Source organism: Phyllostomus discolor, chromosome 12, assembly GCF_004126475.2.
Source record: "Phyllostomus discolor isolate MPI-MPIP mPhyDis1 chromosome 12, mPhyDis1.pri.v3, whole genome shotgun sequence".
Lineage (NCBI taxonomy): Eukaryota > Metazoa > Chordata > Mammalia > Chiroptera > Phyllostomidae > Phyllostomus > Phyllostomus discolor.
Window position 1 is genome coordinate 25,488,643 of NC_040914.2, and position 26,569 is coordinate 25,515,211.

At 47.3% G+C, this 26,569-nt stretch overlaps 1 long non-coding RNA gene and 1 pseudogene across 1 annotated transcript; both read left to right on the forward strand.

The window, feature by feature from the left end:
- Window positions 1–265: 265 nt before the first annotated feature.
- Window positions 266–4,671, forward strand: LOC118497628. The gene is made up of 5 exons (XR_004900165.1): window positions 266–422; window positions 1,045–1,095; window positions 3,409–3,531; window positions 3,977–4,029; window positions 4,142–4,671. It is a non-coding gene; the product is annotated as an uncharacterized LOC118497628 (long non-coding RNA).
- A 5,829-nt stretch (window positions 4,672–10,500) lies between these two features.
- Window positions 10,501–22,811, forward strand: LOC118496650 (annotated as a pseudogene).
- Window positions 22,812–26,569: the final 3,758 nt, after the last annotated feature.

Consider the following 26,569-nt stretch of genomic DNA (forward strand, 5'->3'; position numbering starts at 1 on the left):
AAATGAGGCTGACAGATGCTAGAAGATACACAGAGTGGACACTGCAGGGCATAAAGAGAGAATTCTTCCTTCTCTCCCAAAGACAGTGTAAGTTGTGGGCTAAGATCAAGGTCTCTGTTTCTCCTAAGAATGCAGAACAAGCCAACTCTCTCAGCCTGGCTGGGCACCACAGTGATGTTAGGGGATAATGTGACCTTGTTCTGTCACTGAAAGGCCAAATGACCTGTACCACCTATGCAAGGAGGGCGAGGCTCACGGGTGCCGGCTTGCTGGGGGGCAGCGTCTTCATGGTATGTTGCAGGCTGACTTCCCCCTGGGCCCTGTGACCTCAGCTCACAGAGGGACCTACAGATGCTACAGCTCTTTCAATCACTCTCATGTATAGTCACACCCGAGTGACCCACTGCACCTTGCTGTTACAGGTGAGGAACCTTGTACCTGTTCCTGTCTTACTAGACACTCAATCACAGAGCTACATCTGAAGGTTACCCTGCTGGTGACAGGCATCTTAGGGACTCTGAAAAAAAGAATCACTGAGAAATACAGGGAGGAAAAGAGCAGGTGCAGGGCAGGGCCCTTCAGACCTTCCTTCACCTCCCGTACAGACGCCCACAGTGGGGCCCTATGTATCCAGGCAGATGAAGAAAGGGGTCAGGGAAGACCTGGGAGGGGGAGGGGCTGGATGCAATTTGGGGAGCACAGAGGTTGCATCAGCCTCTCACCCTGATTTGTTTCCCAGAAGCACCTTCTGACATACAAGCGATTTCCCCATTGAGGGGCACACATATATATCACCCAAGGTGACATGTCTCCTGACCACACCTGTCTGGTCACCAGGCTTATCTTACTTTGCCCCTTCCCACTGTCACATCTCAGGTGGTCCTTGCTCAAGGTACTCAGGTGGAAGGACCAGAAGGCCACATCTTTCTTTCAGGGTAGGACAGAGTAAGGAGTGGGCAGGTAGCCACCCTTCCAGGAAAAAATGGTGCTACTTTAGTGGGCTAAGGAGTACACCTGGTGACACTTCTCTGACCCTTTTCCTAGTATCTTCTACAAGTACGTGCCTCTCACCCACAGAGTCAAGTACAAGAAAAGGTGAGTAAGGGGGCCACTAAATTTGGTCCATGGTCCCCAGAAGGCAAAGGCTCCTGTGTAAGTGTTGGCTCTGCTACCTCCCTGCTCTGTGACCTTGGCCTAGTGAAATGTCCAATTTGTTCACCAACATTGGCGATGGTGGTCAGCACGGGAATCAGAAAAGGAACTTAGCCAGTCATGCTTCTCAGCTGGGACCAAGAGGCAACAATGACTGTGACCCCATGCTCAGGGGAGATGTCCATACTCTCTCCATAAAGTTGAGTGGGGATAGGCATGATCAGGGGTAAAAAGGACTTAAGGGAATGCCTTCAATTCTTACTGTCCATCTGTTAGTAATCTGTTAACTCAGTACTCCACAGCTAAAGTGTGTTCATACAGATCATATTTTGGGTGTGTGGGGGAGGAGAAATATTGTGATGAGTGAATTAATGACAATCATATAATTCAGTCATTTACATACATTGAGCTAAGCCATGCGATAGAGAAAGCAGAAGTGGACAATTTAGAGCGAGTGGCAGGGAAGACCCTTCTGAGGGCGACACTTCAGAGGCCATCTGATGACAGTGAAAGGTTGGCAAAAGGATATCCCCAACCCATGGAACAGTAAATGTCATAAAACCAACATGGTAATGAGGTTGTGGTGTTCAGACCACCAGTGCAGAGGTGGAGTAGAAATGGGCCAGTGCACCTGACGTGCAGTCAGTGAAGTGGAGTAGAGATGGGTAACTAGGAGCAGGTTTGGGAAATGTTGATAAGCAATAAAGGAGCTTGGATGCTTTTCTCTCTGAAACTGGAAGACATTCAAATGCATATATCAGAAAAGTGTCATGGCATGCATGATACTTTTCAGAAGGGACAAATTGCAAGCACGAATGGAATTGATTCAGGGAAATGTGAGTTGAATCCATGAGGGTGGTGAGAGGCTTGACCAGTTCTGGTGGAGCAAACTCTCATCAGCTTAGGCATGCAGGTGCTGGGGAAGGACTTGAGGAGGAGAATTCCAGACGGACTCAGAGGTAGACTCACCAGGAAAGACCTTCCAGAACATAGGTCTCGTATTTCTCAGCTGGGGCAAGTTGGTCATATTTATTTCCCTCTGCAGCACTGGGTGGAAGCTCACACCTGGGCTGTCAGAGAAAGGAACAGCTGGGCAGGGATCCTAGCATCCTTCAGAGACAAAAGGGAGGAGTCAGATTCGGGGGCACCACTGATAGCTGTTGTAGTTGTAGTGAGTAAATTTTCTCAGCTGCAACGTTAGGCTTATAATACCCCCCTCCATGGTGCCAGTGAGGACAAGATGAGCTGATAAATGTGACAGTCCCCTGACCCTAGAAGGTCCCAGGCACAGAGAAGCTGCTCCATACATGATGGATCCCTTTGGGCTCACTTCTCCATATCATGATTACCTCCACCGACTCCACTGTTAATTATTTTGGAGAGGGTGATCAAGATTCTTCAGAGCAAGTTCCACATGAGAACCCTGGAATAAAGGCAGGACTCTCTTCCACCTCAGGCCCCACCTCCTCAGGTCTCAGAATGTGCAGCTGGGGTGGGGCGAGGAGGAGCCCAAGGGAAGCAGGGTCAGCTATGGCTAGTGAAGGGGGATCCCTTTCATGCATAAGAATAGTGTCCAATCGAGGGTCAGTAATCAAAAGCATGTTAGGGCCTGGTAGACCTGTGTTCAGATCTCTGCTTATCTACCCTGCCTCTTTGCTTTGGAGCATTGTTATCACTTCTCTTGGATTTTTTATGTGTTGGAACACAAAGAAAGTGATTGGTCATGGTTAGGGAGAGTGTGAATCCGGTGTGTGTTGGCACAAACAAGAAACGAGTAAATGGAGTTCCTATCATTTGGTTTTTTATCTTATTTTTTATTTAAAAAATGTTTGTAGTTGTTTTATAGTTGTTCAACTACAGTTGTCTCCATTTTCCCCCCATCACTCCTCCCCAAACCCACCTCAGCCATCCCCACTTCCCACCCTTGATCCTACCCTTCTTTGGTTATTACCGTATGTCCTTTATACACATTTCTGAAAACCCTTCCTCCCCACCTCATTATCCATTTGGTAATTTTTTAGAGTTTATTTATGTATTTTTAGAGACAAGGGGGAAGGAGAATAAAAGAAGGAGACAAATGTCAGTGTAAAGAGAAACATTGATTAGTTGACTCTCATAAGCATTCTGACTAGGGACAAAAACCAAAACCCAGGCATGTGCCCTGATCAGGAATTGAACCAGTAGCCTTTTACTTTGCATTATGATGCCCAATCCACTGAACCACATTGGTTAGGGCTATCCTATGCTTATTGACAGAGGCACCACCTCCTCAAGAAAACTCCAGCAAGCTGAACATTCTCATTGGACTCTCATTAGCCTTCCTCCTCATTGGCATTTCCCTCACTGCTTTCCTGTGTTACTGGTGTTCCATCAAACATCGTAAGTCTGAAGGAGGAGAGTAGAGTGTCACCTGAGACTGGTCGGGGGTGTGACTGGAGCACAGAGATGTATGTTCACTTCCTGTGGGTTGAACTGTGGGTTTTGTTGTTGAGATCCTTGATGTCTTCCAGAAGGACCCAGGGATCCCCATTCTTTTCTTTAAATCAACAATCACCCTCCCCCCTCCCCAACTCTACCACAGCAATGGGGATTTCACTCTCTTGAGGATGGTCTGTAAGACAGTGTATAAGGTAGGGGTGATGGGTTAGGACAGGACCTGGGGACAGTCAAGCTGTATCTGGTTGTGTTGATGGGACAATTCTGGAATAGTGGGGTAGACATGCTAAGCACACCTCTCCTTCTTTCCAGCTTTTGTGTCCTAATCTGTGGTATTAGCATCAGGTATCATCCTCCTAAGAGTTCTGATGCACTCTTCCACTCACAGGTGCTGCCTTGAGAGAACCAGAGCCCAAGGAAGACCAGATGATGAATGGCGAGGTGAGTTCTCCCTGCCCAAACTCTGACCACATCTTCAGCTCCTCCACGCATCCCATGATCCTGCCTGCAACCGTCAAGCCTCGGCCCATTGTTCTTACCTGTCTCCTCTCAGGACCCTGCAGCAGAAGACACACACAGTGTAATATATGCCCAGCTGACTCTCCAACAGAGAGGATTCACACCCTCTTCCCTGAGTACTGAGGATGTTTCCACTGAACCCAGTGTCTACATGGAATTCAAAGTAAACCAGGCCCATGCTGAGGCTAGGCCTGGCCCTGAGCTCTGAGCACACACAGTGTTGCCAAGCAAAGACCGGGGTCTCTTTATGGGAGGAGACCTCCCAGGAACACTCTTCCTCTTTCTCAAACCCAGCCTGACACTTCTGGGTGACAGCAGAGGAGCCTCAGGCTTGAAGGAGCATCTTCTGAATCCCACAACCTCTTCACAATAGCTCAGTGGTTGAGGACTGTGGAAACTACCCACTCCCAGAAATGTTATGTACTCACCTGTACATACTGTAAACCTGATCACTACCACCCTACCTTTTTCTGAAATTCTACTAAACCAAACTCTACAGAGTCTGATGTATGTACTTTGCCAGTTACTTTGTTTAATTCTTCAATAAAATTCTACAGAGATGAAGTAGATTCCATCTGTGGTGTCCAGGATGGTAGACACAAGAAATCTATGGCTGCTTCAATTGAAATTAGAGTTGATTAAATTATTTTAACATGTTTTATTTTTTTAAGATTTTATTTATTTATTTTTAGAGAGGGGGAAAGGAGGAAGAAGAAGGAGAGAAACATCAGTGTGTGGTTGCCCCTCACACATGCCCCCACTGGGGACCTGGTCTGCAGCCCAGGCATGTGTTCTGACTGAGAATGAAACCAATGACCCTTTGATTCACAGGCCAGCACTCAATTTACTGAGCCACACCACCCAGGGCTTATTTTATTTTTTTGTATTTTTAAATTTATTTTTATTTAAGTACATGTGATATACAATTTATATTGGTGATCTAGTTTCAGGTGTACAATATAGTGATTTGACGTTTTTGTGTACTGCCATGTGATAATGTCACCAATTCTCGTAATCCTTTCACTGTGAAGACTTGTGTCAACATTATTGACTCTATTCCCCTTCCCATTAACATCTACCTTAACACTCTCTTTTGATATCCATCCCTTTGGTTTCTATTTCTATGGATATGTTTTTTGTCATTTTATTTGTTTGGTTTGGTTTTCCTTTTGCTGACTTATTTCACTCAGCACATTACCCTATAGATCCATTCGTGTCATCCCAAATGGCTGGAATTTATTCTTTTTCATGGCTGAGTAATAGTCCACCGTGTATATGTACCACCTCTTCTTTACCCATTCATCTATTGATGAGCACATAGGTTGCTTCCATATATCATCTCTAGTAAATAATGCTGCACATGTCCTTTCAAGTTAGTGTTTTTGTTTTCTTTGGATAAATACCTAGATTAAATAAATTTCTAACCTTAGTTACCCAGTGACACTAGCCTGAACCCAAGTTCTCAGCAGCTGCACATCCACATTGCTGTGGAATGCCACGTCCCACAGTGCAACTACACGAGTTGTCATCTTTGCAGTGGGTGATAGCTGTTGTAGATGGATGATGCCCAGAAAGAGTCCACATTCTTGAGGGTCTCAGTCTAATTCAACAGACCTCCAGGAAATGGTCATACTTAACATCTGTTATGAGATGACCATCTCTAGTGAAATGTGAGCAACAAGGTGAATATCCAATGTGAATATCCTGAATGCCTTTTTTAAAGATTTTATTCATTTATTTTTAGACAGAGGGGAAGGGAGGGAGAAAGAGAAGGCGAGAAACATCAATGTGTGGTTGCCTCTCGAGTGCCCCCTACTGAGGACCTGGCCCACAACCCAGGCATGTGCCCTGACTGGGAATCGAGCTAGCAACCCTTTGGTTCACAGCCAGCACTCAATGCACACCAGCTAGGGCTCTTGGAATATCTTATCACATCTTAAATTCATGAAAATTTCTGTCATATACAGTTTTATCCAAAATTTGAGACTACCACCTGCTGCTTTCACATTTTTTTGGTAACCACTGTCTGATGGAGAAAAACCAAACATCTGTTCTTAGCACACAATGCACCTGAGAACATTGGCTTCTGTAGACCTCCCCTTCTTACCCTTCATTCCTTTACTTCTTAATTGAATCAGCATTTACAGAAATAACCCACAAACTACCACATACAATAAAGGTACTACTCAGTTCTTGCAGTTAGAACATGCTATTCCTCCAAAAGACACATTCCTAGATTTCTTGAGCATTTCTGTGTAGATGTCACTTTCACTCCAGGGTCACTATCTCATGGTCTCAGTCACTCTTGTCCCCAGAGGCTCTGTGCCACCACACTCACATGCCCAGCAAGCTGACTTCTAATTGCTGGCTCTCCATGCTCCATCATGCTGGACCACAAGAGGCATGAAGCAGGAGCAGGACAACTCTCCCGGGTGCTGTGATCCTGGCACAGCTCTGGCTGTGAACCCTTGTGGTGGGTCCACTGGGGGGCCTGTGGAACCCTGAGTAGAACAAAGGTCATCATGGCCATGGTGCCTCCAGAGTGTTACAGTCCAAAGCATGGTTACCAGATGTCCCAAAAGTCTGTAGAACAAAAACCCTTTAAAATGGTCCATGGGGACTGGACACGCTGACCGGGGCAAATTTATTACCAGCTGCCCAGAAACAGAGTCTTGCTAACCCTTCCACCCATCTCTTCTAAGCCATGACACTACTTTCCTTTGACCCCATTTCCCTTTTTTGTTGGTTTATTTGCCTATTTTCTAGAAAAGGCATTTGAGACCTGTAACTGTTTTTGGAAGGTGTGGGTAAACTTAACATCTTTTCTTTCCCCTTCCTGTGTTGTAAAAGAGCATTTGAACAAACCCACCAAGTGCATCCTGTCCAGGAACAACACGGCTTGTGTTTGGGGGCTGACCAGAGCCCTGATCTTAGGACCAAGCACCCCGTGACCTGGAAACACATTCCAGCTTGGGTGGCAGGCCCTGCCTGGCCGTGTATTGTATGAAACTTGAGGAAAGTGCACACGATTCTGGGACTTGAGTAATTTCATCATCACAGGCCATTATGGAAACTTACTGTCTCTGACAGTGTGCACTCCAGCACCTTGTCAATGATGAGTGACATTTTCAAAAATGGCAGTGTCCCTTATAAGGTCACCATGGTTTGCTCTCTGCACGCTCACACAGGAAGGCCCACAGACACAACTATCCGCAAACCCCGCTGTTGTTATTCTAACGTTCATACCACGGAAAAAGGCAAACTTGCTGTTTCCTGGACATGGGTACAGGCTTGGGGGTGGAGGTGAGTCCATCTGGGTTTCTGTCTGTGTTTGTAAACATGGGTGTGTGGGGAATCAGGGTGTGAGTCCAAGCACAACCAGGCAGACACTCATGGGAGAGCATGGCTCTCTGACCAGGGGGCCATGTGGGTAGGGAAGCCCTGAGCTGATGCTTTAGGACACCAAGCCTGGAAAATGGACATTGCTGTGAGACACTGTCACCCCCTTCTCTGACCCAGATCCTGGCATCCTGGGCTGCAGTGGGTGGGAGACCATAAATAGACCCCATACAATGCCTTGAAAACACAGTGACACTGTGGTAAAAATATTACTGGGGTGCCCTGGTTCCACCTCCACCTGGCTCCAGTGCAGGAACCCCCCTGCAGCTTTATTCCTTTAGAGAACAGGCTGGGCCTGGACAGGTGGGATGCCCCTCACAAAACTGTGTCTTCATTCCTCTTACTTCCTGGATATCTGGCCCCTGGGCAGGTGTCTGGCAGGCTGCAAACAGACTGGAAGGCATTAGCTTCAGTAAGTTTTCCAGAGTAGTTAATGAGCAATATATACCTTTTAGATATAAGTGCAGCTCAACATGGAAGAATATGAGGTAAAGAAGAAAGGTTAATGGAGTGAGGCAGGTATGAAGTCAGTCGTGTTCCCCAGACTCCCCCAGCTGTCCCAGCATCGTGTGGTCAGACATCTACAATCTGCCCACTCTACTGCTAGGGTCTCTGTCATGACCATGTGACCCTGCACTATAGTCTGAGTCCAATCCTTCCTTCACTGGAAGAGGTATGTCTGCTTTTTGTTTCTCAGGCCTCCAGTGTCTCCATGTAAATTTGAATGTCTGGTTTCCTTCCCCCCATATCTCAAATACAGTGAATTCTGACCTCACTTGTGGGGGTGGGGTTGGTATCACTGGCCTACTGGTGAGGGAAGTGAGAGCAAAGGAGGAAGCAGGCTGCTCCAGGGTCCTTCAGCCATTCAGAATGTGGTATTGCAGCACCTGATATTTAAAGTGTGTGTGTGTGTGTGTGTGTGTGTGTGTGTGTGTTTACTGCCTTCTAATAAAAACTCTCATGAATATCATCTTGTCTGAATACTTAAGACTCTCCAGAGGTTGAAGAGGAGAGTGAACCCCAGCACCAAAGGTGCTCTGAACAAGCAGAAATAACCCAAATGACTCACCCCAAGGAGAGGGAGAGAGAAAGAGCCCACATCTCACAGAGACACAGAGTCAGGTGGAAACAGTGTGAGATGCGGCCCCTGCATTCCAGGTCCAGGAGGGAGCACTGAGCTCTCCTGCAGGAGCAGTGTTTGCACAGACCCCAGGCTCATCCCTGTCCCTCCCCCTGGCTCTCTGTCATGAGGGCTCCTTGGGGTCTGCAGTCAATTAGGTGGAGAGGGAATGTCATCCTTCACATCCCCATGGAAGTGGTCACATCCACCACCTGCCTGGATTCTGAGCTCTAAGTCCTCACTCTCTTCTGCAGTTCACCCTCCTTATCAGCCTCTCCACCTCCTTTTCAGAATCTGTCCATTTCTGCTCAAAATCCATCCACAGTCCTCACCGTTTTATGGTAAATTTAGACTCTTTCTTCTGAACTCACAGCTGTTCATCATCATCCATGTGTGACCCTCCACCCTCAGTTCTCACTGCTGCTTCCCTCAAGCACACAGGTGCAGTTACTCTGTGAACACACAGCCACACACACACATACACACATTCACACAAGTATACTCACACACATATACACTTACACACAGAGACACACTCACAACACCTCCTATGGATCATCTGTTCTCCATCTTTGCTTGCTTAGAGTTCTGTAGAACTAGCAAATTCCTTCCCCAGCCCCCAGCTAAAAGCACAGGTTTAGAAGCAACACTGAGATTTCTTCTCTTCATTTCTCTTCTCTACATATTTTGTGACAGCTAAAAATATGCATGGATTGTGTGGTGAATCCATGGAAGCCTTTCATCTAATATTGTTGGACACACAGGACTGGAGTTCAATTACTGTTCACATTACACATTACTTACACGCATTGCACTGCTATAGCTCCTCTGTGACACACAGCACCTATGAGATTCATAACTCAGTGTGACTCTAACAGCTCATCCCTGTATATTCCTTTGCCTCGCATACTTAATCCATCATCCTTAGGTGGTGGGGAGCCAGCCCAGAAACAGCCACCAACTCATTCTCCCTTACTGCTCTTAGACAGCCTTTGTCTCTAGATTTCCTTATGATATTCTTTCCTCTCAAGAATATTCTCACTCCCACCTCCTAAGGTTCCACCTCATTCAACAGCCCTTCCCTCAGCCCTGGCCCTGGCAGCTTACTTGCTTGGGGTGGCATCCCATACACCAAAAGATTGTGAATTAGATCCCTGGTCAGGGCATGTACAAGAGACAGCTGATCAATGTTTCTCTCTCATCATTAATGTCTGTCTGTCTGTCTCTCCCTTCTGCTCTATAAAATCTATAAGAAAAAACAGCGGTTCCCTCAACCACAGTTTAGTCATGGTCTCAGATTTCATATTTCTTCTCATTTCTCTTTTGTAAGCAAGTTCATTGTAACATTCACAGAAGAATGCTATTTTCTGATAAGATTTCTCAGGATACAGATAATTAGTCTCCTGGATCATGGATGTATTTCTGGCACAAATACTCAGTAGGTCGTAGGTGATGGGGTGAATACTTGTCTGAGGACCAATCAGAGACCAAAAGTAAATGCCATTTGTAATGCGCTGAAAAAAATTAGTAGTGAGTTCCTTTCACAGTCAGCCTGTTAAGGATGGATGGAGAGCCAGAGCCTGGGTCCTGCCCTCTCAGCTCAAACACAGACCAGGCAGAGGGTCCTGGGAGTGAGAAGAGACCCCAGATCTGGACTGAGCATCTCCAGAGGGCAAGGAGTCTTCCTGAGCCCTCATCATGGAAAAACCCAGTACCAGGCCCAGGATGGGGCTGTCCCCTTGCTGTGGGTCCACAGGGGTGGGAACCCAAAGGGTGGAAGCCACCCCTGACTCACCACTACCTGTGTGTCTCTGTCCTGCAGTCCCAGGGTCTCCTCCACCTGCAGAGCAGGAGCACTCAGAGCAGACAGCCCAATGTCCATCCTCCCTGCTCTCCTCTGCCTCGGTCAGTTGTGGGAAGAAGGTGACAGGGCAGTAGGAGGGGATGGGGCAACTGTATAGGCTTGTTCATGGGGACCCTTAGCTTGAGTGGTTGAGGGCCCTGAGGTAAAGGGATCAGCTCAGACATTTGGGTGCAAATCTGACAGGTACTCTCTTCCAGGGCTGAGTCTAAGCCAGAAAACCCACGTGCAGGCAGGTGAGTCCTCTCCAGGATCCCTGCCCCACCTCCTACTTCATTCATGGGGCTCAGGAGGGAGCAAGAGGTCCTGGGATGAGGGGGTAAACAAGGAGTGACATGGGCTGAGCAGAGGAATGAGGGGTGGGGAAATGTCTTTCTAATGTAGTCTCTGATTCTTTCCAGGGGCCCTCCCCAAACCCACTGTCTGGGCTGAGCCAGGTTCTGTGGTCCCTTCAGGGAGCTCTGTGACCATCTGGTATCAGGGGACCCAGCAGGCCCAGGAGTACTGTCTATATAGAGATGAAATGGATATACCCTTGGACAGACAGAAATCAATCAAGCCTGACAACAAGGCCATGTTCTTTATCAAACATATCTATCCAGGGAGATATTATTGTAAATGCCTCAGCCCCACTGCCTGGTCAGAATGCAGTGACCCCCTGGAGCTGGTGGTGACAGGTGAGAGGACACTCGGGGGTCCCAGCCTCAGGCTCTGCCCTCAGGAAGAAGGATGCTCTCAGGGGGTCCCTGCCTCACAGCCCAGCCCAGGGGATGTGAGGGAGGTCTGAGCCCCATTTAACATGCTGCCTCCTTCTCTCCTAGGATCCTACAGCAAACCCAACCTCTCAGCCCTGCCCAGCCTCGTCATGACCTCAGAAGGGAATGTGACCCTCCAGTGTGATTCATGGCTGGGATATGACAGGTTCATTCTGACTAAGGAAGGAGAAGACAGGCTCTCCTGGACCCTGGACTCACAATGAGACCCCAGTGGGCAGTTCCAGGCCCAGTTCCCTGTAAGCCTCATGACCCCCAGCCACAGAGGGACATTCAGATGCTATGGACATTTTTGGAATTATCCTTATATGTGGTCTCACCCCAGTGACCCCCTGGAGTTCCTGGTCTCAAGTAAGAGCCCCTGACCCCATCCTCTCTGAGCACAGTCGGCTCAGGGTCCTGTCCCCAGGAAATGTCTGTAGTTGGATGAGAGTGAGGGGATCTGAGTGTTGATCGCCCAACAGAGATATGCCCCCAGAGACCCTCCCAGTCCTGCCCATCCCTTCCCCTGACCTTGGTCAGGAAGGTGGTATGTGGGCAGAGGGAGTGTTTTGGGGCCACAGAGCAGGTGTAGCACAAGCATCTGGGTGATGTACTTACTCCAGATTTAGTCCCAGACCCTCAACTCCTTGTGTCCTCATTCCCAGGACCCTCTGTAGGCTCCAGTCCCCCACCCACAGGGCCCATCCCCACAGCTGGTGAGTCCCTGAAAACTCTGCTGAGATGGAGCACAGAGCAGCCCAGGAAAGTTCTGAGGACCCATCAGGGTGTCTTGTGCCCCCCAGACACTCATGGATGAGCTTGTGTCTCAGGGGCTGGGAGTCAAGCAGAGATTCTGGAACCACAGGGCACCCAGAGCTGTGAGGTTGGCAGGTGACAGGAGGAGTGGGCATGATGGAACCCAGACTGGGGGAGAAACCAGGCTCAAGTTGGAAGAAGACAGCCTTCACGCTTCACCCCTATCCTGAATTTCCAAAAGTCTCTGAGGATAGGGCCCTCACCCCACACCATGGAGTCAGGCCCTCATAGCATTAAACTAGGGTCACTGTTGGGAGTTGGTAGATCTATCCAGGGAGACAGGGACTGAGTCCTGTGCAAGTTCAGGCACCTCTGGAGGCTCTGACTTGGACACACCATTCCCCTCTCTGTGCCTCAGTGTCTCCAAGTGTAAAAGGAGAGACTCGTGGCCCAGAGCTTAGACTTCCTTTCAGTTCTGGTTCTGACATCCTGGGAGGGGGCCTCACAGGGAAGCCCCCTAGGACATGATGTTAAGGGGACTGTCCCTCTGTAGCACTGACAGTGGCACTACAGGGAGGGATAAGGAAGACATGGGTTTGGGGCCTCCAGGTCTATCCCTCAGCTCAGGTGCTCAGCTCAGAGGAAGGAACAAGGGCTGGAGTCAGACCTGGTTCTTGTTCTGGCTCTGCTTTTCCCAATGTTGGGTTGGGTGGTTTCTTTTCTACTCTGAGTGTTGGGTTCATGTCTGTCATCCCTGGTCTCCTCCTGCTCACATGCTTGTGTGACATTAGATGACAGAAGGGGTCTCACAGAGCTGAGGAAGGCAGAACCCCAGCTCAGCCCAACCCCCCTCCCTCTAGGAAGGCACCATAACAGACCCTGCCTCTCAGTCCAGCCAGGCCCCACAGTGGCCTTAGAAGACAAGATGACCCTGATGTGTCAATCACAGAGCCCAAGGGACACTTTCCTTTGTCCATGAAGGGGTCAGCCCATTCTCTCTTCCCCCAATTCTTCATGAGTCCTGTGACCTCAGCCCATGGAGGGACCTACAGGTGCTACAACTCACAGCACACCTTCCCATAGCTGTGGGGAACCCTGGAGCCCTGGTCTCACATGAAGTGGCCTGAATCCTGTCCTCTGAGCTCACTCAGCAGAGAGCTATGTTTCTTCAGAGTCTGAAACAGTAATACATGGGATAATTTAAGGGGCCCCACCGAGGAGGATTTTCAGGAGGCCCTGACACCAAACCATTATCCATGGACCCTGGTTCATCAGCTGTTGACTTAGTGGATCTCTCAGCTGTAGGGGAATGAGCTTCTGGGGTGTGCCTCTCAGACAGAACCAAGAATACATCACTGAACCATCTCCTTATTGTGAGCATTTATTACTAATCCTGAGCTATGGGGCACAGTAAACTCTGGTCCAAAGTGAATCTCTGTAGGTTCAGAGACCACAAGAGGCTGAGATAATCCAAGGAAAAGACAGGGGACTTGCAGAGTAGAGACAGGGCACATGAAGGGACTGTGCAAATGTTGTGATATGAGGGGTGGAAGCATCTGAAATCACAGAACCCAGGAAAAAGGCCTGTGTATCCCAAGTCCTCATTCACACTCTCACGATTCCCATAGGCAGCCAATGCTGGAAGTCCCTCAGAAAACAAATCAGACCTCAAGAGTGGGGAGTAGGAGAATCCTCAGTTGTGGGGCTGGGTGCAGAGGGTCAGGTCCTGCCACAGGGAGGGAGGCAGGTGTCTTGGGTGGGCATCCAGGATCCTGGGGTGACTTTGGTCTGCTCTGACCTCTGTGATCCCTTTCTCTACATTTCTCAGCCTCACTTCCCCAAGACTACACAGTGGGGAATCTCACCCACATGGGTGTGGCTGCATTGGTCCTGGTGGTCCTCGGGGTGCTGCTCCTGGAGGTTTGAGACAGTGAGAGGAATACCCACAGTGCAGCCAGGACATAAAACACAGAGGAGACAGGGCACCATTTGGTGGGGGGGGGAGGGGCATGGAGCCCATCTTATGACCCAGGAGGTGGTGAAGGACAGTCTGGACCACAGGTGGGGAAACTGTCTGCTGATGTGTCCAGTGAAGAAGCTTTGGGTCAGGAAGTGTGTAAGTGCTGCCTGTGCAGGACTCCTCCTCCGTTATATGTCTGTTCTCTCTCTCTTTATCTGTGCCGACTGTCTGTAATGACCCCCCTTGTTTTCTCACCCCTGTGCCATGAGGGTCCTTCCCACATGGCTGTTTGTGTCCACACACCTAAAACCTTGTGCTCCCTTCCAGTTTTATGTAATAAAATGTTCTTTATTTGTAATCACTACATGATCAGATGGACATTATTGAGTCTTCCTCTCCTCAGTTAACCTGGAATCAGTCAATACATAAGTGGGAAAAATTAGATATCACCCTGGAAAGATGAATACAAACTGATACCACCCCCCAACCCCACCATCCTTCCCATCTGCATCAGATGCTATGTGTCCCATTTCCCCAGAACTGCCCTCACTTGGTGTTTGAAGGAAGAGCATAGTGGAACGTCACCTTCAACAGTTACCATTTTGTAAAGATATAATCTGTGAAATTTTCCATGTGCATATATACATATAAAGGAATATTATTCTACCATAAGAAACAAGAACAAAATAGAAACAGAGGTGTGGACCTATGGACCAGACAGACAGTAGGCAGAGGGGAAGGAAGAGGGGGCCAGATGAAGGTAGGTGAAGGGATTAGCCAAAGAACAAATATTCCTGACTCATAGACACAGACAACAGTGTGGTGAGAGCCAGAGGGAAGGAAAGTGGAGATTGGGAGGAGGTGGGCAAAGGAGGGGAGGGGGAATGGACATCTGTAATAGTCTTAGAAATAAAAATGAAGATAAAAGCCCTGGCTGGTGTGGTTGAGTGGACTGAGCACAGGCTGCAAACCAAAGCGTTACTCATTTGATTCCCAGTCAGGGCACAGGCCTGAGTTGCAGGTCAGGTCTCCAATAAGAGATGCATGAGAGACAATCACACATTGATATTTCTATCCCTCTCTTTCTCCTTCCCTTCCCCTCTCTCTATTAATAAACAAACAAACTTTTAAAAAATGAAGAAAAAAATCCTGCCAGTTGGGCCATGTATGGAATCGAGGGCATTTTCTTAACTTCACCAGATCACACAGAGAAAGATCAATAACGATCTCATGTATGTGAGGCATCTATAAAAACCAAACTCATACATACAGAGAGTGAAATGGTGGTGACCACAGGGAGTGCAGGGGAAGGACACATGTTACTCAAAGAGCATCAACTTTCAGTTATGAGATTATCATTTCCTGAGGGTCTCATGTACACCTGGTGATAACAGTTAACAAGACAGTCATATACTGGAAAGGGGCTATGAGAGTGTATCTGAAAGATTCTCACTTCAAAAAATAAATGGCAGTGATGTGACTTTCTGATACTATTGTCACCTAAGCTGATGTGGTATCACATTGCTAGATATAAATGTATCAAATCAACCCACTGTACACCTTACACTTGCACAATGTTATATATGTCAGTCACATGCCAATAAACCTGAAAAATTTTGTCACCATTTTAGAGGGAGGGGGGGTTGCTTTATTTTTTATTATTGTTACTCTATTACAGCTATCCCACCACATTCCCCATTGCTCCCCTCCTTCCATCCCTCCCCCCACTCCCACAGTCTGATGTACGAAACACTTACCTAGAGCAGGAAAAGGTAGTGAACTCTCATGAAAGCAAATATTGGAGAGTTTGTGAATCTATCTACCTATTAATCCCTTTATTTACAATCGGTGTGTCTATGTATCTGTGTGTCAGTCTCTCTACCTCTTTATCTCTCTATTTATCTACCCAGCTATCTATTCATTTATATATCTCCATCTGTCTATTGCCTCTCTGGACTCCAGTTCTGAAATAATAAAAATTGTTCTGTTATCTGAAACCATGCAGTTAGTTGTAATTTGTGATAACAAATTTATCATACTCCCCTCCCTTCCTTTACCTTTCTTCCCCTTCTCTTATTTTCTCCCTTTCTCCCTCTTTCCCCCATCTTCATAGAGAAAGGAGGAACTGGGTTTTCACTCATACACAACAAACAATTTCAGCAAAAATAAGACGTTGCATGTTTTCTTTCTTCTAAAAATGCAGAATCAAACTATTGAGCAAACTGCTTTCTCTTTGTCAGGAAAGTGCCAAATATGTAAGTGGTACTAGACCCAATAAGTATTAGGTGGAAGACAAATTTCATATTTCTCCTGAAAATAGTTTTATACTATTAACTGTTTTATATATTAGCTTTGTCAGGGAATATTGATTGTTGGAAACTGAATAGTTGTTATGACTTTCCAGTAACAGTAAGCTCAGTCAAAATCCTCCTATGATTGTAAAGTTTAGGAAAGCTATGTCTGACACTTCAGATGTGACTCAGGTCAGTCCTTCAGCACCTGCTATTTTTAGGGTGAGAAGAAGCTGGTCTTCTTCCTTTGTGACAGGCACCTTGCACAGCACAGACTGTGGTGTGGGGACCTTGCCCACCACATCCTGTCACTTTGCCTCTTGAGCTTCACGTTAAAAACTGAAAAACAAACCATCAAAAGCTCTACTATAAAAATGTCCCCCAAGACTTTACCCCTTTTCCTAATGTAAAAACAGCACAAACCTGCTACTGCAAAGTAAATTCACTCCAGCCATCATAGAATGTCCAAGTCAGGAGAGCTCATCTACTGTCCACAGGTCATGCTGACCAAGACTGAGTCCAGCCTTGAACAGGAATGTGGACGTGTATCTAGGAGGCTTTCCTCAAAACCATGAGCCGCCTGCATCTTCCCTGATTCTGTCCTATGCGTATGTGAATCCCTAGAAGTGGTAGAGAATTCAGCACTGGGTCGTGGACAGCTCCACCCCCCAACAAGAGCATGCCCAGTTGTGTCTCTTTTATAACATTTCTGTGTGTGTGTATGTGTGTGTTTCAATATTTTATTGTTCTTCTATTAAAGTTGACCTAATTTCCCCCTTTGCACTCTTCCCTTCATCCCACTGCCACTCCCTTGGGAATAGACCTAAGAATCCCGAACCAGAGTTCTGGCAAAGATGGAGGCATAGGTAGAAACCCTTTGCTTCCTCGTACAACCGAAAGGAGGATAACAACCAATCTAAAATCAATAAACAACCAGAAGCTCCAGAAAATCAAATGACATGGATTTCCTACAACCAAGGAATTAAAGAAAAAATCAACCAGGACAACCAGACCTGTGCGCCAAGACAAAGAAATAGGGCCCAAATGAAAGAACACAGCAAAACCTTAGAACTAAGTGATGAGGGGATTGCCAACCTATCTGATGGAGAATTTAAAGCCTTGGTAATCAAAATGTTCACAGAACTGATTGAGCTTGGTCAAAAAGTGAAAGAACAAATGAAAGATACCCAAAATGAAATAAAGCAAAATATTCAGGGAACCAACAGTGACAAGAAGGAATCAGGATTCAAAGCAACAATTTGGAACAAAAGGAAGAAATAAACATCCAACTGGATCAGAATGAAGAAACAAGAATCAAAAAAAATGAAGAGAGGCTGAGGATTCTCTGGGACAACCTGAAACATTCCAATATCTGAATTATAGGGGTGTCAGAAGAAGAAAAGCAACAGCAGGAAATTGAAAACTTATTTGAACAAATAATGAAGGGAAACTTCCCCAATCTGATGGAGCAAATAGACTTCCAGGAAGCCCAGAGAGCCCCAAAGAATTCGAACCCAAAGAGGAACACACCAAGGTACATCATCATTAAGTTACCCAAGATTAAAAACAAAGAGAAAATCCTAACAGCAGCAAGAGAAAAGGAGACAGTTACCTACAAAGGAGCTCCCATAACACTATCAGCTGATTTCTTGGAAAAAATCTTGCAGGCAAGAAGGGGCTAGAAAGAAGTATTCCAAGTCATGAAAGGCAGGGACCTAAATCCAAGATTGCTCTATCCAGCAAAGCTGTACTTTAGAATGAAAGGGCAGATAAAGTGCTTCCCAGATAAGGTCAAGTTAAAGGAGTTCATCATCACCAAGCCCTTACTATATGAAACATTAAAGGGACTTATCTAAGAAAAAAAAGATTGAAAATATGAACAATAAAATGACAACAAACTCATAACTATTAAGAAATGAACCTAAAAGAAAAGAAAAACAAAGAAAACAAAAACTAAGCAAACAGCTAGAACAGGAACAGAACCAGAGAAATGGACATCACACAGAGGGTGTTCAGTGGGGAGGGAGAAGGGAGGAATGTGGGGGAAAGGTACAGGGAAGAAGAAGCATAATTAGTAGGCATACAATAGACAGGGAAAGATAAAAATGGTATCTTTTTTAGATACAGAAACAGAGGGTTCAAAGAACTTATATGTACAACCCATGGACATACACTAAGTGGGAGAAATGCTGCAGGGTTGGGGTGGCAGAGTGGAAGGGAGATAAAGGGGGAACATTGGGAAAGCTATAATAGCATAATCAATAAAAATACTTAAAGAAGAATCCAGAATCATCCATTGAAAAGAAATTATGCACCCCTATGTTCATAGCAGTGTTATTTACAATAGCCAAGTATGGGAAACAGCCCAAGTGCCCATCAGTAAATGAGTGGATCAAAAAATGATGGTACACTTACACAATGGAATGCTATGTAACAGAAAGAAAAAAGGAACTCCTACATTTTGCAACAGCAAAATCCATGTATGGAACTAGAATATATTATATTAAGTGAAGTAAGTCCTGTTGGTGAAAGAAAAATACCATAGGATGTCACCTATAAGAGGAATCTAACGACGAAAAATGAACTAATAAACAAAATAGAATCACAGTCATGGAAATATGGAACAGACTGACAGCAACCAGAGGGCAGCAGAAAGACGGTCTATAGTCAAAAATAGGGGAAGGAACTACACAAAGAACCTACATGAATGACCCACAGACCTGGCCAGTATAGGAACTGACTGTGGAAGCTGAGGCATGGGATGGGCAGAGAAGGGCAAAAGGGGAAAATTGGGACAACTGTAATAGAATAACAATAAAAAACAATTTTAGAAAAAAGCTTCCCACAAATTAAAAAAAGATATTTTTGCTAAAGAAAAAGTAATTGATGTACTCTTCGGTCTGTCAAGCAGCTAGCATCAATTTTGGGTATGGAGTGAGGCAGGTGTGAAACTCACCTTGTTCCACAGACTCCCCCAGCTGGCCCAGCACCCGTGACAGAAAAACCAGGATCTTCCCACTGCACTGTGAGGGTTTCTATCATGATCATGTGACCCTACACTGTGGTCTGAGTCTGATCTTTCCCTCTGCTCCATTGGACGAGGTGTCTCTCATTTTCAGTTTCACAAACCTCCAATGTCTCCACCCAAATCTGAATGCACGGTTCCCTTTCCCCTACATCTCAACTAGAGTGAATTCTACTACATTCATAGGGGTGGGGTTGGTATCACTGGGCTACAACTGAGAGAAGCGAGAGCAGCAGAGGAAGCAGGCTGCTCCAGTGTCCTTCAACCATTCAAGATGTGATATTGCAACAACTGACATTTAAAGTGTGGGGGGTTTTTTCTGCCTCAAACAGAGCTCTCCTGATGGTCAGTTTTTTCTGAATCTTCAAAAGACTCCACAGTTTGAAGAGGAGAGTGACCCGCAGGATCAAGGGTGCTCTGAGGAGGAAGAAATGACCCAAACAATTCACCCCAAGGAGAGGGAGAGAGAAAGAGCCCACGTCTCACAGAGACACAGAGTCAGGTGGAAACAGTGTGAGATGCAGCCCCTGCATTCCAGGGCCAGGAGGGAGCACTGAGCTCTCCTGTGGGAGCAGAGTGTTTGCATAGGCTCATCCCTGCACCTCCCCCTGGCTCTCTGTCATGAGGGTTCTTTGGGGTCTGCAGTCAATGAGGCAGAGAGGGAAGGTCACCCTTCATGTCCCCACAGCAGTTGTCACATCCACCACCTGCCTGGACTCTGAGCTCTGAATCCTCACTCTCTTCTTCTGTTCACCTTCTACATCAGTGTTTGCAAATCACATTTCAGAAGCTGTTTTTCCTGAAAATTCTTCCCTTGTCCTCATTATCTTTAGGGTAAATCCTGACTTTTTTTGCTAATCTGAAAACTATTCATGATCATCTGCATGTGACTCTCCATCCTCAGCTCTCACTTCTGCTTCCCTCACCCAGATAGGTGTGGTTACCTGTGAACACACATTCACACTCTCACATACACACATATAATGACACATACAAAAACATATATACACAGACATATTCACACACATATTCACAAGTATACTCTCACACAAATGCACACATGCACACACTAATGTGCACACTCACATGCATGCACACATATATGCATATGCTCATGTGTATATACACATTCACACATGTGCCATCACACACTCAGATACATATATACTCATACACACACATGTACATAAATGTGTGTGTGCATCTATTCACACATATGCAATCACACCAACATAAACACACATACACTCATACATGTTTGCACATATATACTCACACAGATACACAGTTACACACACTGGTCCATTCAACCTGTCTCTGTTGTTTTCATATAGGATTTATAGAGCCATGTTGACCTTGGCACCACCCCCAAGCTCTCAGAGACAGTCACAGAATGAGAAATAACCACTGGGCCACCATCTTTTTATTTTCCTTCTCTAAATGTGTTCATGACTGCTAAGGGGTATGTGAGAATCATGTAATATATTCAGGAAAGATATTTATGGAACATAGTTGAAGACACAATGTTGGAGTTCAGCAAATACTGATATTTTCTTTTTCTTAACAAATACTGCATGTCTCCAGTCCTTTTGTGACACAGGGCACATAGGACTTTGACAACACAATCTGTCCATCAGAGTCTATTCCTCACATACTCCCCTGGTCCTACAGAGGTGACCCAACATCCATGCACGATGGACAGCACCCACATGACCAGCTACCACCTCAACCTCTCTGCCTCCCTTCCGGACAGTCTCTATGTCTCTAGTGTTCTCTGGAATGTTTCTTCCTTTCTAGAATGTTCTCTAATTCACCTGTTTAGTTTCTGCCTCTTCAAACACCCATTCCCCCAACTACAGTCTCCTCATGGTCCCCCATTGTTCTTATATTTTCACCTATTTCTCCTTTGCAAACAATTTAACTGAAATACTAGCTTTAAGTGGCCCATATTCTGCTAACCCGATTTTTAAAAATACAGGAAGTGGGTCCCCTGGATCACAGCGGTCTTTCTGGTTCTGGAACAAATACCTGGCTGGTAGTGGGTAATCAGAAAATATTTTTTATTGACTAGTTGAAGATGAAAACTGTATTTTACTTGTGGAAAGCTGAGAAAAATAAGTGATTGTCTTATTTAGAGCAAGCCACCCCTTGCTGTGGGTCCACACAACTGTGAGGTTGAGGAAGGAGGGCAGCAGCTCCTGACTCACCACATCCTGTGTGTCTCTGTACTCCGGGCCCAAGGGCTCATCCACCTGCAGAGTGGGAACACTCAGAGCAGACGGCATGATGTCCATCCTCCCTGCTCTTCTCTGCCTCGGTCAGTTGTGGACATGGGGACGGGATGGCAAGATGGGACAGGGAAGCTGCACAGGCTTGTTCAAGGGAAACTCCATTCTCAGGGAGCTCAAGTGGTTGAGACCCTAGTATAAGGAATCAGCTCAGATGTCTGGGTACAATTCTGACAGGGACTCTCTTCCAGGGCTGAGTCTGGGCCAGAAAACCCACATGCAGGCAGGTGAGTCCTCCTTGGCTTCTGTCTCTTGTCCTTCATGTCTTGGGCTGAGGAGGGGGCACAGAGGTCCTGATATGAGGGGATAAAAGAAGGGGGGCAGGGGGTGAGCTGGGGAATGAGGAGTGTGGAAGGTCCTTCTAAGACAGCCTCTGATTCCTTCCAGGGCCCCTCCCCAGACCCACCATCTGGGCTGAGCCAGGACCTGTGATCCCCTCTGGGACCCCTGTGACCATTGGGTGTCAGGGGACCCTGGAGGCCCAGGAGTACTCTCTGTATGATGAAGAAATGCATACACGTTTGGACACACAGAAACCACTGGAGCCCAGGGACAAGGCCACGTTTTTCATGAAAGACATCTCTGCAGGGAGATATTATTGTAAATACCTCAGCCACAGTGGCTGGTCAGAACGCAGTGACCCCCTGGAGCTGGTGATAACAGATGAGAGGACACACAGGGGTCCCAGCATCAGGCTCCACCTTCAGCAAGGGGGATGCTGTCAGGGGGGTCTCCCCCTCAAAGCCCAGCCCTAAGGGATGTGAGAGAGGTGTGAGCCCCATTTAACATGCTGCCTCCTTCTCTCTTAGGATACTACAGCAAACCCAGCCTCTCAGCCCTGTCTAGCCCTGTTGTGACCTCAGGAGGGAACGTGACCCTCCAGTGTGGCTCACAGAAGGTATTTGACAGGTTCATTCTGACTAAGGAAGGAGAAGACAGGCTCTCCTGGACCCTGGACTCACAGCAACACCCCAGTGGGCAGGTTCAGGCCCTGTTCACTGTGGGCCCTGTGACCCTCAGCCACAAGTGGACATTCAGATGCTACAGATATTTTAGAAATCATCCCCAGGAATGGTCTGACCCCAGTGACCCCCTGGAGCTCCTGGTCTCAGGTGAGGGCCCCTGACCCCATTCTCTCTGAGCACAGTCAGCTCTGGGTCCTGTCCCCAGAAGACGTCTGAAGTTGGATGAGAGTGAGGGGCTCTGAGTGATAGTCACCCAGCATAGATCTTCCCCCAGAGACCCTCCCAGTCCTTTCTGCCCCTCCCCCTCAGCTGGGACAGGAAGGTGGTAGGTGGGCAGAGACCGTGTCTTGGGGGCCACAGATCAGACAAAGGAGGAGAGTCTGGGTGATAAGCCGCCTCCAGGTTTGGTCCCAGACCATCCTCCCTTCTGTCCGCATTCCCAGGACCCTCTTGAGTCCCTCTCCCCTTACCCACAGGACCCATCCCCACAGCTGGTGAGTCCCTGAGAACTCTGCTCAGAGGGAACACAGAGCAGCAAAGGGAAGTTCTGAGCATCCATCAGGGGTCCTGTGCCCCCAGACACTCAGGGTTGGGCTTGTATCCCAGGGGCTGGGAGTCAGGCAGAGATTCTGGAACTACAGGGCCCCCAGGGCTCTGAGACTGGCAGGTGATAGGAGGGGTGGGCATGGCAAAGGGACAAGGTGGGTCCCAGGCTGGGGCAGGATCAGCTGAATCAAGTGAGGAGAAGGCAGTACCCACACCTCACCTCCATTGTGAATTTCCAGAAGTCTCTGAGGATCAGTTCCACAACCCCATGGAGTCACAACTTCAAAACTGTAAGTGAGAGTCTGTGCAGGGAGGTGGTGGGTGTGTCCATGGGAGACAGGGACTGAGTTCTGTGCAAGTTCAAGCACCTGTGGAGGCTCTGACTTGGACATGCCCTTCCCCTCTCTGTGCCTCAATGTCTCTGCATGTTAAAGGGCAGAATCGTGGCTCAGAACTTAGACTTTGTTTCAATTCTGGCTCTGTCCTCTTGGGAGTGGGGCCTCACTGGGAAGCCTGCCAGTATGTGTTATGATGGGGACTCTCCCCTCTTTAGCAGTAACAGTGACAGTGCACAGGGAGGAATAAGCAGATAGTTCCTGGGGTTTCAGGCTCTTTCCCTCATTTCAGGTGCTCACTCAGAGGAGGGAACAAGGGCTAGAGTCAGACCTGGTTCAGGTCCCAGCTCAGCTGCTCCTGCTGAAGGACTGGTGGTCCCTTCTCTTTTCTGAGTGTCAGGGTCCATCCCTGGTCACCTCTTGCTCTCAGGCCTGTGGTGACATTAGGTGACAGAAGGGGTCACAGAGCTGAGGAAAGCAGAACCCCAGCTCAGCCCAACCCCCCTCCCTCTAAGAAGGCTCCATGACAAACCCTCTCTCTTGGTCCAACTGAACCCCACAGTAGCCTTAAGAGAAAAGGTGACCCTGATGTGTCAGTCACAGAGACCAAGGGACACTTTCCTTTGTCCATGAAGGGGTCAGCCCATTCTCTCCTCCACTGATTACTTATGTGCCCTGTGACCTCAGCTCTTGGGAGGACCTACAGGTGCTACAGCTCACACCACACCTCCCCATAGCTGTGGAAAACCCTGGAGCTCCTGGTCTCAGGGGAGGGGACACAAACCCTGTCCTCTCTGAGCTCACTCAGCCCAAGGGTCTGTCTCTTCAGTCTGAAACACTAATAAGTGGGAGAATTTAAGGGGCTCCATAGAGAAGGATACTGAGGAGCCCCTCACACCAAGCTCTAATCCATGCATTCTGGTTCATCAACTGTTGACTTAGTGGATCTCTCAGCTATAGGAGAAAGACCTTCTGGGGTCTGCCTCTCAACAGAACCCAGAATACACCACTCAGCCATTTCCTTATTGTGAGCATTCATTACTAATCCTGAGCTCTGGGGCACAGTAACCTCCGGTCCATAGTGAATCTGTGCAGGTTCAAAGACATCAAGAGGCTGAGATGATCCAATAAGAAGACAGGGACCTGAAAGAGTGGAGTCTGGGCTCATGACACCACCATGTGAAAGTTACACTCTGAGAAGTGGGGCATCAGGGAGCACAGACCCCAGGAGGGAGGCTGGTGTCTCCCCAAGTCCTCACTCACACCCTCATTTCATGATCTGCAGGGGCAGCCGACACCATCAGCCCATCACAGAACAAGTCAGACCCCAGGAGTGGAGAGTGGGAGACCCCTCAGTTATGGGGCTGGGTGCAGAGGGTCAGGTCCTGACAGAGGGAGGCAGGCATGCTGGGTGGACATACGGGATCCTAGGGTAACTTTGGTCTGCCCTGGCTTCTGTCACCTCTTTACCCACATTTCCTAGCCTCGGACCCCCAAGACTACACAATGGAGAATCTGATCCAGTTGGGCATGGCTGGACTGATCCTCATTGGGTTCGAGGTGCTGCTGTTTCAGGCTTTGAACAGTGAGTGAGGGACCCACGATGAAACTGAGATGTGAGCACAGAAGGGATAGGGCACCGTTGAGAGTATGGGGAACCATAGAGGCCATCTGATGACTCAGGAGGTGGGGAAGGACAGTCTGGACCACAGGTGGGGAAACTGTCTGCTGATGTGTCCAGGGGAGAGAACAAGGTTTGGGTGCAGGGAGTGTCTGAGTGCTCCCTGTGCAGGGCTCCTCCTCCATTAAATGTCTGTTTCCTTTGCATTCTTGTTGACTTTCTGTAATGACCCCCTTGTTTTCTCACCCCTGTGCCATGAGGGTCCTTCACACATGACTGTTTGAGCCCACACATCTAAAATTTCATGCTGTCTTCCACTTTTATGAAATAAGATATTATTTTTAATATTTTATTTATTTATATTTATAGAAAAGGGAAGGGATGGTGAAAGAGAGGGAGACAAACATCAATGTGTGGTTGACTCTCACATGACCCCCACTGGGGACCTGACCCACAACACCAGGCATGTGTCTTGACTGGGAATCAAACCAGTGACCCTTTGGTTCACAGCCCACACTCAATCCACTGAGCTACACCAGCCAGGGCTCATAAATTATTCTTCATGTCTAATCATTACGTGACCAGATTGACATTATTGAGTCTTCCTCACCTTGGTTCACAGGACTTAACCTGGAACCAATCAATCAATAAATGGGCATTAGATATGAACCTGAAAGAATACAGCTGATACCTACCACCGTCTCCATCCCCACCATCCTTCGTGTCTTCATCAGATGCCACGTGTGCCATTTCCCCAGAACTGCCCTCACTTGGTATTTGAAGGGACAGCCGAGTGTGGTGCCACCTGAAAAACTAAAACTATACCTTTTTAATAATGATGTGATTTGTGCAATTTTCCAAAGTCTAAATATATATATATCAGAATATTACTCAACCACAGGAATGAAGAACAAACTGGGAACACAAGGCACAGACTGAGAGCAGGCAGAGGGGAGGGAAGAGGAGGCTGGATGAAGGTAGGTGCAGGGATCAGCCAAAGCACACATATGCATGAGCCACAGACAGACAGGGGTGCAGTGGTGGCCACAGGGACAGGGGGTTGAGGGTTTGGTGGAGGTGGGCAAAGGTGGGGTGGGATGAAGAGATATCTGTAATAGTGTCAACAAGAAAAATGAAGAAAAAAAACTGCCATTTCAGACAACATGAATGGATCTTGAGGACATTTTGTTAACTCAGCCAGATCACACAGAGGAAGACCAATACAGAATGACCACACATTCTGTGTGGATTCCACATATGTGGAATCTATAAAATCCAAACGTGTACAAACAGAGGGCGGAATGAATGGTGGTGATCACGAGGACTGGGGCAAAGGAGAGAAGCTGGTCATAGAGCATTGACTTTCAGTTATGAGATTACCTCTTCCTGGAGGTCTCAACCCTGGTGATTACAGTTAACAAGACTATGTCATATACTGGACACAGAGTGTATCTGAAATGTTCTCACCACAAAAAGTAAGTGGCAGTTACATGACTTCTGAACAGTATTGTTAGCTGAAGCTGAGGTGGTAGTATACTGC